The sequence below is a fragment of the Camellia sinensis genome, chromosome 3, assembly GCF_055761805.1.
Source record: "Camellia sinensis isolate YWXY chromosome 3, ASM5576180v1, whole genome shotgun sequence".
Taxonomy (NCBI): domain Eukaryota; kingdom Viridiplantae; phylum Streptophyta; class Magnoliopsida; order Ericales; family Theaceae; genus Camellia; species Camellia sinensis.
In genome coordinates, this window is record NC_138963.1 from 145,748,612 (window position 1) to 145,760,271 (window position 11,660).

An 11,660-nucleotide genomic window follows, 5' to 3' on the forward strand; every position below is an offset into this window, starting at 1 on the left:
GTTCGGCTAAGCCGAGGTTAATGCCAGCTCGACGGTTTAGCTCGGCTATACCATTTATTATGCGGTTTGAATTTGTCAAAAGTTGGGTGGGGCATATCCTAGTTTGCCTAAGGAATTCACAAAGTAAAGGGTGTACAGGGAATCTTAGTTCGGTTTCCATAATGGACAGGAGGGTAAAAGGTACAAAACCTTGGTTTTCCCATGGTATGATATTTTGTTTGGCTAAAGTGAGATGGACATCGTCAGGAATATTATACCCCCTTCGGAATTTGGCCAAGCCACCCGGTGTGTCTACTAGAAACCTATATTTACCCATTCTCTATTAAGTTATAAATAAATTAAACTTGTGTTAGCTCGGTCCGAAAAAGGCGTTGAGTAGCTCGGTGAAGCGCTCAAAGGAGGGCCTGGGCAACCTAAAGTCTGCAAAGTGAAAAGAAAAGTGTTAAGCACAGATCATGGGACCGTGCCAAAAGAAATAAAGGCAAGATAAATATAGTCCTAGCTCGGTTTGTAGAAGGGATTTGGTATCTCGGTTTGTGCAAGGGGTTTGTTATCTCAGTTTGTGCATGGGTTTTGTTAGTCCGGTTGATCCTCTAGGGGCAGCGCTCTTAGTTCGGTCTGAGCTACGAAGGCTAGTCTAGCCCCAGGTTATAGCTCGGCCGTGGTCGAGACTATCAAGCACACTATCACGCAGACTTAGTATGGTTTGTTAGCTTGGCAAAATTAAATCAAAAGATGTTTTACTTGTTGAAACTACTGGTACAGTGTTAGTTCGGTTGGTAAGTCTGGCTAAAGTGACGTCAACTACAAACAGCTTTTTAGTTCGGTTATACTGTGATTTTGGATTAAAATCAATGTTTTTCGGTTTATTCATGGAAAATTGGAGGTTCTATTACATGGCTTTTCAACGAAAGAAAGGTATGTGTTTTGAAAAAAAACACACAAAATACATGTATTATAAAAGCAAATGCGAAAAACGACAAAAACAAGGCAGATTTGAGTAAACTTACCAGGTCAAGAGGAAGAAATCGAAGATGGAATCAACGGCAGTGAAGAACATGAACTCAGCAAAGTTCAGGGTCGAGAAGAAATAGAAGCCTAGAAAGAGAGAATGAAGGAAATGAATAGTAGGTTGATAGATTCAAAATGAATAGTGTGTTTTGTGTAGAAGGAAGGACAAAAAAAGAGCGGGACTGTTCAAAAAGCACGGAGTATGAAGACGGCGTGACAGCTGCATTGGGCCAATCAGAGTGGGCCACGTGTCATGGGAATGGAAAACGATTTTGTGGCTGTGATTGAAGAGACATTATGACCAGACAGGTAGAGCCCGGTGTAAATTTAGTTCGGATGGAAAGGCTCAAGTGCTTAGCTCGGTTGTGCGACTATAGTTTTGTAGCTCGATTGGAAGGCTGAAACTTTTTTAGCTCGGCTGGTAACAGGTAATCCCTATCATGCTGTGCAGATGGAATTAAGGGGCAATTGAGAGGGTAATTTATATGAAAATTGGGCCGAGCTGGGTAATGGGCCGTTATGGGCCACAGTACAAAGGGCGGAGTAAAAAAGGCCATGAAGTTACTCCGGTCCAAAAGAGGCTTGAAGTTACTCCGGACGCAAAGAGGCTTAAAGTTACTCCGGTCCCAAAGGGCTTATGGTAAGCTCGGTCGTCACACATGAAGTTATCCCGGTCGGGACCACGGTGTTGGTTACCCCGGTCGAGACATACCATGGTTAGCACCTGGTGAAACCGGGGTAAGAGCAGTGAATGGAAGAGCCGAGCTAAGGTTAGCTCGGTCTAGTCTGCGGCTTAGCATAGCCATACTTACCTCAGTCATATTAGAATCCGACAATGGTAGAACCATCTCACTTGGTTTAAGCAGTGAGGGGGGGTGTTGAAGGATAAGCATTATCTTTCAAGAGTATGAATCCTAGAAGGACTCTACATGGAGGAGTAAAAGTCCTACTAGGATTGTGTCACGCGGAACCTATAAAAGCTCACAACATCACCTGTGGAGAAGTAACACAACTTTGATTCTCGAATACACAAAGATTTTGTCTATTTGTCTATTTTTTTGACTTAGGCATCGGAGAGGTATCCGGCATACATCCGCCGACTAGCTCACGTTTGTGTTTTCAGAGAGTAAAGCGACGTCGCACGAAGGAGCACGAACTTGATCAACAAGATTATACAAGAAGGTTTATTCATTTCCCGTACATTATTAAACCCTTAATCATGCAAAGTCACTTTTTTTTTTCTATTTTTTTAAACCATGGATGATGGGTTAGTAAATTGGAATATTTCCAATGAATCCAAAACCAAGGATCAAACAGATAATTTGTTATTGAAATACAAACAATTATGGCTTCATTTGGCTACATAAATTGGGTTGGATTAAAACTAAATTAGTCATTAAAAAATAAAATAAGTTAAAAAATTAATATAACAAAATATTATATTTAAATCATAATTATTTTATTTTTCTTACAAAAATTTAAAAACTTCAATCCAAATAAATTTTTTAATACCAAATTAAAAAATTCGAACTAGTCAATTCAAAAAAAAAAAAAATTCAAATGACAATTATGGAGTGTTTTAGAAAGTTAATAAAAAGTTGGTAAAAAAGTTAGTTTTATGACTTTTTTTAGTCTATTTTATCTTTTTATGAGTAAAAAATATAAAGAGTGATATGACTCAAAATAAATAAATAAATAAATAAATGGCTAAATGCTTGGTTTGTGTTTGAGAGATGTGTTTTAGAGATAAAAAGTACGAAAAGTTGTTTGGTTTGGTTTTTTTCAAAAGATGTTTTGAAAAATTATTTTGAGAGAGAGTTTTGGAAAAAGTGATTGATTTGATGTGTGTGAGAGAGAGATTTGTTTGGAAAACTTGTTTGGTTTACAAGTTTTGAGAAATTTTTTTGAAAAAATTTGTTTGGTTTGATTACTTTTAAAAATTTATTTGTAGAAAAAAAATTTCAAAATTTTTTTAAAAATACAAACCAAACGAACCCTAACTCTTTTTTTTGCGCTTCTAAAAGACCCCTATATCTGTTGTATGGTTGATGTCATTTCTTATGGATGACCCACTAGTTGTTTAATTCATGGCTGATAGTACAGACATGAGGGGCACTATGGACGCAGTGTACTATCACACCATTGACTTGTTGGAATGGTTATAAAATTCTGGATAAAATCAGAATTTTTTCTTAAGTTCGGTCTATTTTTTAGGTGGGCCCCGAGTGTCGATTTACTCGAGTCAAAGTGGTAACGCGTTCTATGCCGCGTTGTGATTCACGTGGTATATTTGGTTGCTCAAAACCATTACCGAGTGAATGGGAAATTGAAGCCAAAGTGTGCTCCATGGAAATGGAGTTTTGGTGGAAATTCCTTAAGGTTGTAAATTGGCTTGTCCCACATTGATTTGGTGGGAAGTTTTGAAAGGGTTTATAAGGCTTAGGGTGAGATACTTGGGGTGTGCCCCAAGGGGTACCCAAGTGTTTTAGAGGGAGAGGTTATGGGCAAAATGGGCTAAGACCCATTGGACCCAAAAATCACCACGTGCCGCCGTCCGTCCGTCCGGCCGGTCGGGCGGGCTGGGCTTGGGCACGGGTGCGTGGTGTGTGGTTGGGTTGGGCTTCTAATCTTTTTTGGGCCAAAAACATTTGAATTTAATTTTATTTTTTATTAAAATAAAATCCAGAATTCAAATTAAATTAGTTTGGATTTTTTGTTCATCCAAACAGGGCCCTTCCCGGTTTCAAACAGAAATAAACTGTTTTGGAATTAATGCACACCCAAACAGGGCCCTTCCCGTTTTACTATCTGTTTGAATTCAAAACCCAACAGGTATGATACCTGTTCAATTCAAAACCAAGAGCTACATACCTGTTTAATTCAAAATGAAGAGCCACCTTCACATCTATAAATAGGACCACCCTCATTTGATGTTTGCATTCAGAAATTTCGTATTTCACTTCTGTTTTCTATTCTTCATCTTGCTGCATTTTATTTTCAAAAGAAAGAGTGTAAACACTTAGTGTGTTCGTAAGGCAAACAATTAGTAGTGCTGCTATTGTTTGTGGAAGATCATTTCATCCTGGGAGATAGACGTCCGAATTCTGAAAGCACCGTGGAGAGGACGAATCTGTCTTAAGGAGACAGTGTTAAACACTGGACTTGATCAGAAAAATAATTCGAAGAAATTAAATCAAGTAAGTTATTTAATTACTTTCAGTGTTGTTTTTATTTGTTTATTTATTCAGATTTTAATTTTGTTTTTGTAACAAAATAAAATCTGTTTTATTTTTTATTTATTTATTTTTATTTCGAGTTTGATTTTTGTAATCAAACATATTCTCTCCTTTTCTTTATTTCTTTATATTCTGGTTGTTGTTTTGTACACAACAGAATTAAATCTTTTTAAATACAGTGAAGATTGTCCTACAATCTTAAGACAGAATCTTTTTTTGGGTATCTTCATTGTATTTAATTTTCTGTGTTTTCAAATTAATATTCTGGTTGGAAAAACAAATAGTGATTTATGCTATTTGACAGATAGTAGTAATATACTGTCTCTTTTCTTTGACAACTACTAGTAGTACGATACTGGTGTCATTAACAATTCAGAATATTATTTGGTATTACAGAAAATTCTTGTGATATTTTATTTTTCCTAGTTTTAGTAACAAGGAAAATAAAATTATTTTGTTGTTATAATTATTTTCTGGTTTTAGTAACTAGAAAATTAATTTGTGTTTTAATATTTTCAGATTTTTGTAATCAGAGATTATGGCTACTACAACTGAAACTGCATCTGGCAGTGGTACTCCTATTGTTACACCTACATCGGTCCCTATCCAGAACCATGTTCATCATGGAGAAAAACCGGAAAAATTTAATGGTACCGAGTTTAAGAGATGGCAGCAGAAGATGCTGTTCTACCTTACAACTCTTAATTTGGCCCGGTTTCTCCATGAAGAGGCTCCAGCACTTAAAGAGGGTGAAAGTGATCGGCAAGTTGTTGCCGCTGTAGATGCTTGGAAACATTCAGATTTCCTGTGCAGAAACTACATCCTAAATGGCCTTGACAATATGCTGTATAATGTATACAGTCCTCTGAAAACAGCAAAAGAATTGTGGGATTCTTTGGAGAAGAAATACAAGACAGAAGATGCCGGCACGAAGAAATTTGTCGTCGGTAAATTTCTGGACTTTGTTATGGTAGACTCCCAAACGGTAATATCTCAAGTTCAAAGTTTTCAAATAATTTTGCATGATATTCATTCAGAAGGTATGTCTCTTAGCGAGTCATTCCAAGTCGCAGCTTTAGTGGAAAAGTTACCACCGGCTTGGAAAGATTTCAAAAATTATTTAAAACATAAACGCAAAGAGATAACTATGGATGAATTGATTGTAAGATTAAGAATTGAATAAGATAACCGAAAGGCTGAAAAGAGGAATGGGAAAAATCCCATTGAGTCCAAGGCTAATGTGGTTGAACAAGTTCATAAACCACATAACAAAAAGAGGAAGTTTACTGGAGATGGTCCTAAACAAGGCGATAGTAGCAAGAAGTTCAAAGGAAAATGCTATAACTGTGGCAAAACTGGACATCGAGCTTCTGACTGCCGCCGCCCTAAAAAGAATCATGGAAGTACAAGTAAGAAGACCACCAATCAGGCCAATGTAACAGAATTGGATTACATCTCTGACGGAGTGAATGACATCAACCTTTCTGCTGTGGTGTCTGAGGCTAACTTGGTTGGAAATCCCAAAGAGTGGTGGGTTGACACTGGAGCAACTCGTCACATATGTGCGGACAAGAAGATGTTCACTACCTACAATGAGGCTGCAAATGGTGAACAACTTTTCATGGGAAATTCTTCTACTTCTGCTGTGGCTGGACAAGGGAAAGTAATCTTGAAGATGACATCAGGGAAAGAACTGACCCTCAACAACGTACTACATGTACCTGACATCCGGAAGAATTTAGTTTCTGGGTCTTTGTTAAGTAAAAATGGTTTTAGGCTTGTATTTGAGTCTGATAAGTTTGTATTAACAAAGAGTGGTATGTATGTTGGTAAGGGATACATGAGTGATGGTCTCTTTAAGTTAAATGTAATGACAGTTGTACCGAAAGTTGCTATGAATAAGAATAACACATCTTTTGTTTATATTCTTGAGTCAAATTTATGGCATGGTAGATTAGGACATGTGAATTTTGATGCTTTGCGTAGATTAATTGGTTTAGATTATATACCAAAGTTTGAAATTAATCCTAATCATAAATGTGAAATTTGTGTAGAAGCGAAACTAACTAAGGCTCCATTTAAATCGGTTGAAAGAAAAACCGAACCTCTAGAATTAATTCACACTGATGTATGTGATTTAAAGTTTATTCAAACTAGAGGTGGCAAAAAGTATTTCATAACATTTATCGATGATTGCACAAGATATTGTTATGTTTATTTACTTAGAAGTAAAGATGAAGCCTTAGAAATGTTTAAACTCTACAAAACAGAAGTTGAAAATCAACTTGGTAAAACCATTAAAATGGTTAGAAGTGATAGCGGTGGTGAATATGATGCACCATTAAATGAATTTTGTGCACAACATGGCATTATTCACCAAACTACAGCCCCTTATTCTCCACAGCAAAATGGAATTGCTGAAAGGAAGAATAGAACCCTAAAAGAAATGATGAATGCCATGTTACTAAGTTCAGGCTTACCACAGAACTTGTGGGGGGAAGCAATATTGTCTGCTAATTATGTTCTTAATAGAATACCCCACAAGAAAACCAAAAGCATTCCTTATGAATTGTGGAAAGGTCGACCACCTTCCTACAAATACTTAAAAGTATGGGGGTGTTTGGCAAAAGTTGAAGTACCTGTTCCTAAAAAGACTAAAATTGGACCAAAAACAGTAGATTGTGTGTTTATTGGTTATGCTCAGAATAGTAGTGCATATCGGTTTCTGACTTATAAATCAGATATACCTGATATAAATGTGAACACTATTATAGAGTCAAGGAATGCTGTGTTTTTTGAACATGTCTTTCCTTACAAGAAAGGACAGGAATTAAGTTCACAGAAAAGAACTTATGATTGTACACAAAGTCAAGAGACTAATGACAATCAAACACAAGAGACTAGTAATAGTCTCGACCAACAGGATTTAACTAATGATGAACCAAGACGAAGTAAAAGAGCGAGAACATCAAAATCCTTTGGTCCAGATTTTCTGACATACTTGTTAGAAAATGAACCTCAAAGCTTTAAGGCAGCAATGACAGGTCCTGAAGCACCTTTGTGGAAATAGGCTGTTAATAATGAAATTGAATCCATTATGCAAAATCATACTTGGGAATTGGTGGATCTTCCACCAGGTTCTAAACCTCTTGGATATAAATGGATATTCAAGAGAAAAATGAAAGCAGATGGTTCAATTGACAAGTATAAAGCAAGACTTGTTGTTAAAGGTTACAGACAAAAGGAAGGTCTGGACTATTTTGACACATATTCCCCTGTGACAAGAATAACATCCATTCGCATGCTTATTGCTATAGCAGCGTTGTTTAGTTTAGAAATACATCAAATGGATGTTAAGACAGCTTTCTTAAACGGTGATCTAAATGAAGAGATCTATATGGAACAACCCGAAGGGTTTGTAGTATCAGGGCAAGAAAAGAAAGTTTGTCGACTTGTAAAATCCCTTTATGGATTAAAACAAGCACCTAAGCAATGGCATGAAAAATTTGATCATGCAATGCTTACTAATGGGTTTAAGATAAACGAATGTGACAAGTGCGTCTATGTTAAGAACACTGACCAAGGATATGTCATAGTTTGTCTTTATGTGGATGACATGCTTATCATTGGAAGCAGTCAAAACATGATCAAATCAACTAAGCAGATGCTTAACAAAAGATTTGATATGAAAGATATGGGGGTCGCAGATGTTATATTAGGAATGAAAATTACTAAAACATCTGACGGATATGCATTATATTGAGAAAATTCTTGATAAATTTATCAAGGATGATTTGAATTTAGCTAGAACACCTGTAGACATCAGTCTTTATTTATCGAAAAATAAAGGTGATGCAGTGTCTCAGTTAAAATATTCCCAAATCATTGGAAGCCTAATGTACCTAATGAATTGTACTCGTCCTGATATAGCTTATGCTATAAGTAAATTGAGTAGGTACACTAGTAACCCTGGAGAAGACCATTGGAAAGCGATCATTCGTGTTCTTAGATATCTAAGATTTACTCGTGATCATGGTTTGAACTTTACTCGATATCCAGCAGTACTCGAAGGCTATTGTGATGCCAATTGGATATCGGATACTAAAGATTCAAAATCCACTAGTGGATATGTCTTTACTCTAGGAGGCGCTGCTGTTTCTTGGAAGTCCACGAAACAAACGTGCATCGCACGATCCACAATGGAATCCGAGTTCATTGCTTTAGACAAAGCAGGTGAAGAAGCAGAATGGCTTCGTCACTTCTTAGAAGACATTCCAATGTGGCCAAAACCTGTGCCAGCTATTTGCATTCATTGTGATAGTCAATCTGCAATAGGCAGGGCACAGAATCACATGTATAATGGTAAGTCACGACATATTCGTCGTCGACATAATACCGTAAGGCAATTGTTGTCAAACGGAATAATCTCAATAGATTATATAAAATCTAAAGAGAATATTGCGGATCCGTTAACAAAAGGTTTGACAAAAGAGCTAGTGTATAGTTCATCGAAGGGGATGGGATTAAAGCCTATTACATAAGAGTCGTCATAATGGTAACCCTACTTATATGACTGGAGATCCCAAAAACTAAGTTCAAAGGGACAACTAAGTTATGTATGGCTCGCCAGAAATCACCAAGGGATTAAAATTCCTACCCATTCCTATGGTGAGAGTGATATCTGCAACATATGTTGTATGCAGAGGTATAAGGATAAGCTTTGCTTTTAATGATTACTTATATCTTGATTAAGACATAAAATCAAGACGAGTATAAGGAGATACTCACAATAAGAATCACCTATATGAGTGTTGAACTGGGGCCGGTTCTATGAGAATGCAAAGGCTAAATTCTCTAGAAACACTTATGAAAACCAGGCGCGTTCAAGGCCAAAATGAACACAACAGTGAGAACCACGATGTGTTAGAAGATATTTTGTGTGAAATCTATTGTCTTGGCTTACACAAACGGCTGAACAATTCAAGGCATCGCGTCCATTGGTTAGCCAGTAAGTCCGATAGGTTATCACTAGGGAAGGTTCAAAGCCGAAAACTACCTATCCTGATGCAAGATATTTTCGACTTATACTCTTTCGTTAAAGTCTGCATTTTGTTGTATTTCCGTTGTCATCAAATTCCATTCATGTGGGGGATTGTTGGAATGGTTATAAAATTCTGGATAAAACCAGAATTTTTTCCTAAGTTCGGTCTATTTTTTAGGTGGGCCCCGAGTGTCGATTTACTCGGGTCAAAGTGGTAACGCGTTCTATGCCGCGTTGTGATTCACGTGGTATATTTGGTTGCTCAAAACCATTACCGAGTGAATGGGAAATTGAAGCCAAAGTGTGCTCCATGGAAATGGAGTTTTGGTGGAAATTCCTTAAGGTTGTAAATTGGCTTGTCCCACATTGATTTGGTGGGAAGTTTTGAAAGGGTTTATAAGGCTTAGGGTGAGATACTTGGGGTGTGCCCCAAGGGGTACCCAAGTGTTTTAGAGGGAGAGGTTATGGGCAAAATGGGCTAAGACCCATTGGACCCAAAAATCACCACACACGCGCGCGCGCCGCTGCCGCCGTCCGTCCGGTCGGTCGGGCGGGCTGGGCTTGGGCGCGGGTGCGTGGTGTGTGGTTGGGTTGGGCTTCTAATCTTTTTTGGGCCAAAAACATTTGAATTTAATTTTATTTTTTATTAAAATAAAATCCAGAATTCAAATTAAATTAGTTTGGATTTTTTGTTCATCCAAACAGGGCCCTTCCCGGTTTCAAACAGAAATAAACTGTTTTGGAATTAATGCACACCCAAACAGGGCCCTTCCCGTTTTACTATCTGTTTGAATTGATTCAAATCTGTTTGAATTCAAAACCCAACAGGTATGATACCTGTTCAATTCAAAACCAAGAGCTACATACCTGTTTAATTCAAAATGAAGAGCCACCTTCACATCTATAAATAGGACCACCCTCATTTGATGTTTGCATTCAGAAATTTCGTATTTCACTTCTGTTTTCTATTCTTCATCTTGTTGCATTTTATTTTCAAAAGAAAGAGTGTAAACACTTAGTGTGTTCGTAAGGCAAACAATTAGTAGTGCTGCTATTGTTTGTGGAAGATCATTTCATCCTGGGAGATAGACGTCCGAATTCTGAAAGCACCGTGGAGAGGACGAATCTGTCTTAAGGAGACAGTGTTAAACACTGGACTTGATCAGAAAAATAATTCGAAGAAATTAAATCAAGTAAGTTATTTAATTACTTTCAGTGTTGTTTTTATTTGTTTATTTATTCAGATTTTAATTTTGTTTTTGTAACAAAATAAAATCTGTTTTATTTTTTATTTATTTATTTTTATTTCGAGTTTGATTTTTGTAATCAAACATATTCTCTCCTTTTCTTTATTTCTTTATATTCTGGTTGTTGTTTTGTAAACAACAAAATTAAATCTTTTTAAATACACCAAATCCAAATAATTTAAGAGAAAAAAAGGAAAATGCATGAGACGCAGTGGAGGTGCTAGGGGGTCTCTCTTGATTGGTCAGAAAATTATTTTTTATTTTTTTTTTCCTTTCTTCTCCATTGGCAGCCCCCCACGTAGAGGTGGGGGGAGGGGGTGCTGGGGTCTTGGCCAGCTGAGGGTCTCCAGCAAGACCCAGAAAAAAAATGTCTTCAATTCATCCCCCCAAAATATGGTAACTAGCCTATTTTTATGAAACGTCTCCAATTCATTCTCCTAAAAAATGGAAACTAGTCTATTTTTGTGAAGGGTTGCGCTTTCTTTCCGTCCGTGATCGGGTTAGAGGATATTATTAAATTTATGAAGACTTATTATGAGTTTCGTTTCGATAATTTGAACCGTTCATGTATAAAACTCGTAGAGTATTATATGTATATAAAAAATTACGTTGATCGAATATCGATAGCGATTTTATCGGATCAGATTTCTGTCAACCGTTTTGTTAGGTTTTATTTCTTGGCAATCCCGTTTGACAAAACTCCTTTGAGTTGTAATTTTTTTCGCATTTTTTATTTCAGTGAGGCTATGAGTGTTTAGATGCGAATCCAACCCGAATTGTGTTTTTCAGAGAAGTTTGTGATGATAACGCGTTCAAGATTGCCACTTCGCTGATTATGATGGGGATCGAGTTGCCCGGTCAGCTCGCGGGGGTCCAGGGGGCAGCGCCCCTTGGCGGGTCCGGGGCAGCGCCACGGCGGGGTCGAGGGGCAGCGCCCCCGAAGCAAAATGCAAAAATGCATTCCAAGTTGCCTGTCCGATCATGTTATTTTTTTTTCCAGTTTTTCCAGTTTTGGCCTTCCCGCTCGAGCGGGGAAAGGGGCGCTCGAGCGGGGATTGGAAGCTCTCAGCATCTCTGCAGTCGCCTGTAAAAATACTGGAAGGTGTGATTTTACGCTCGAGCGGA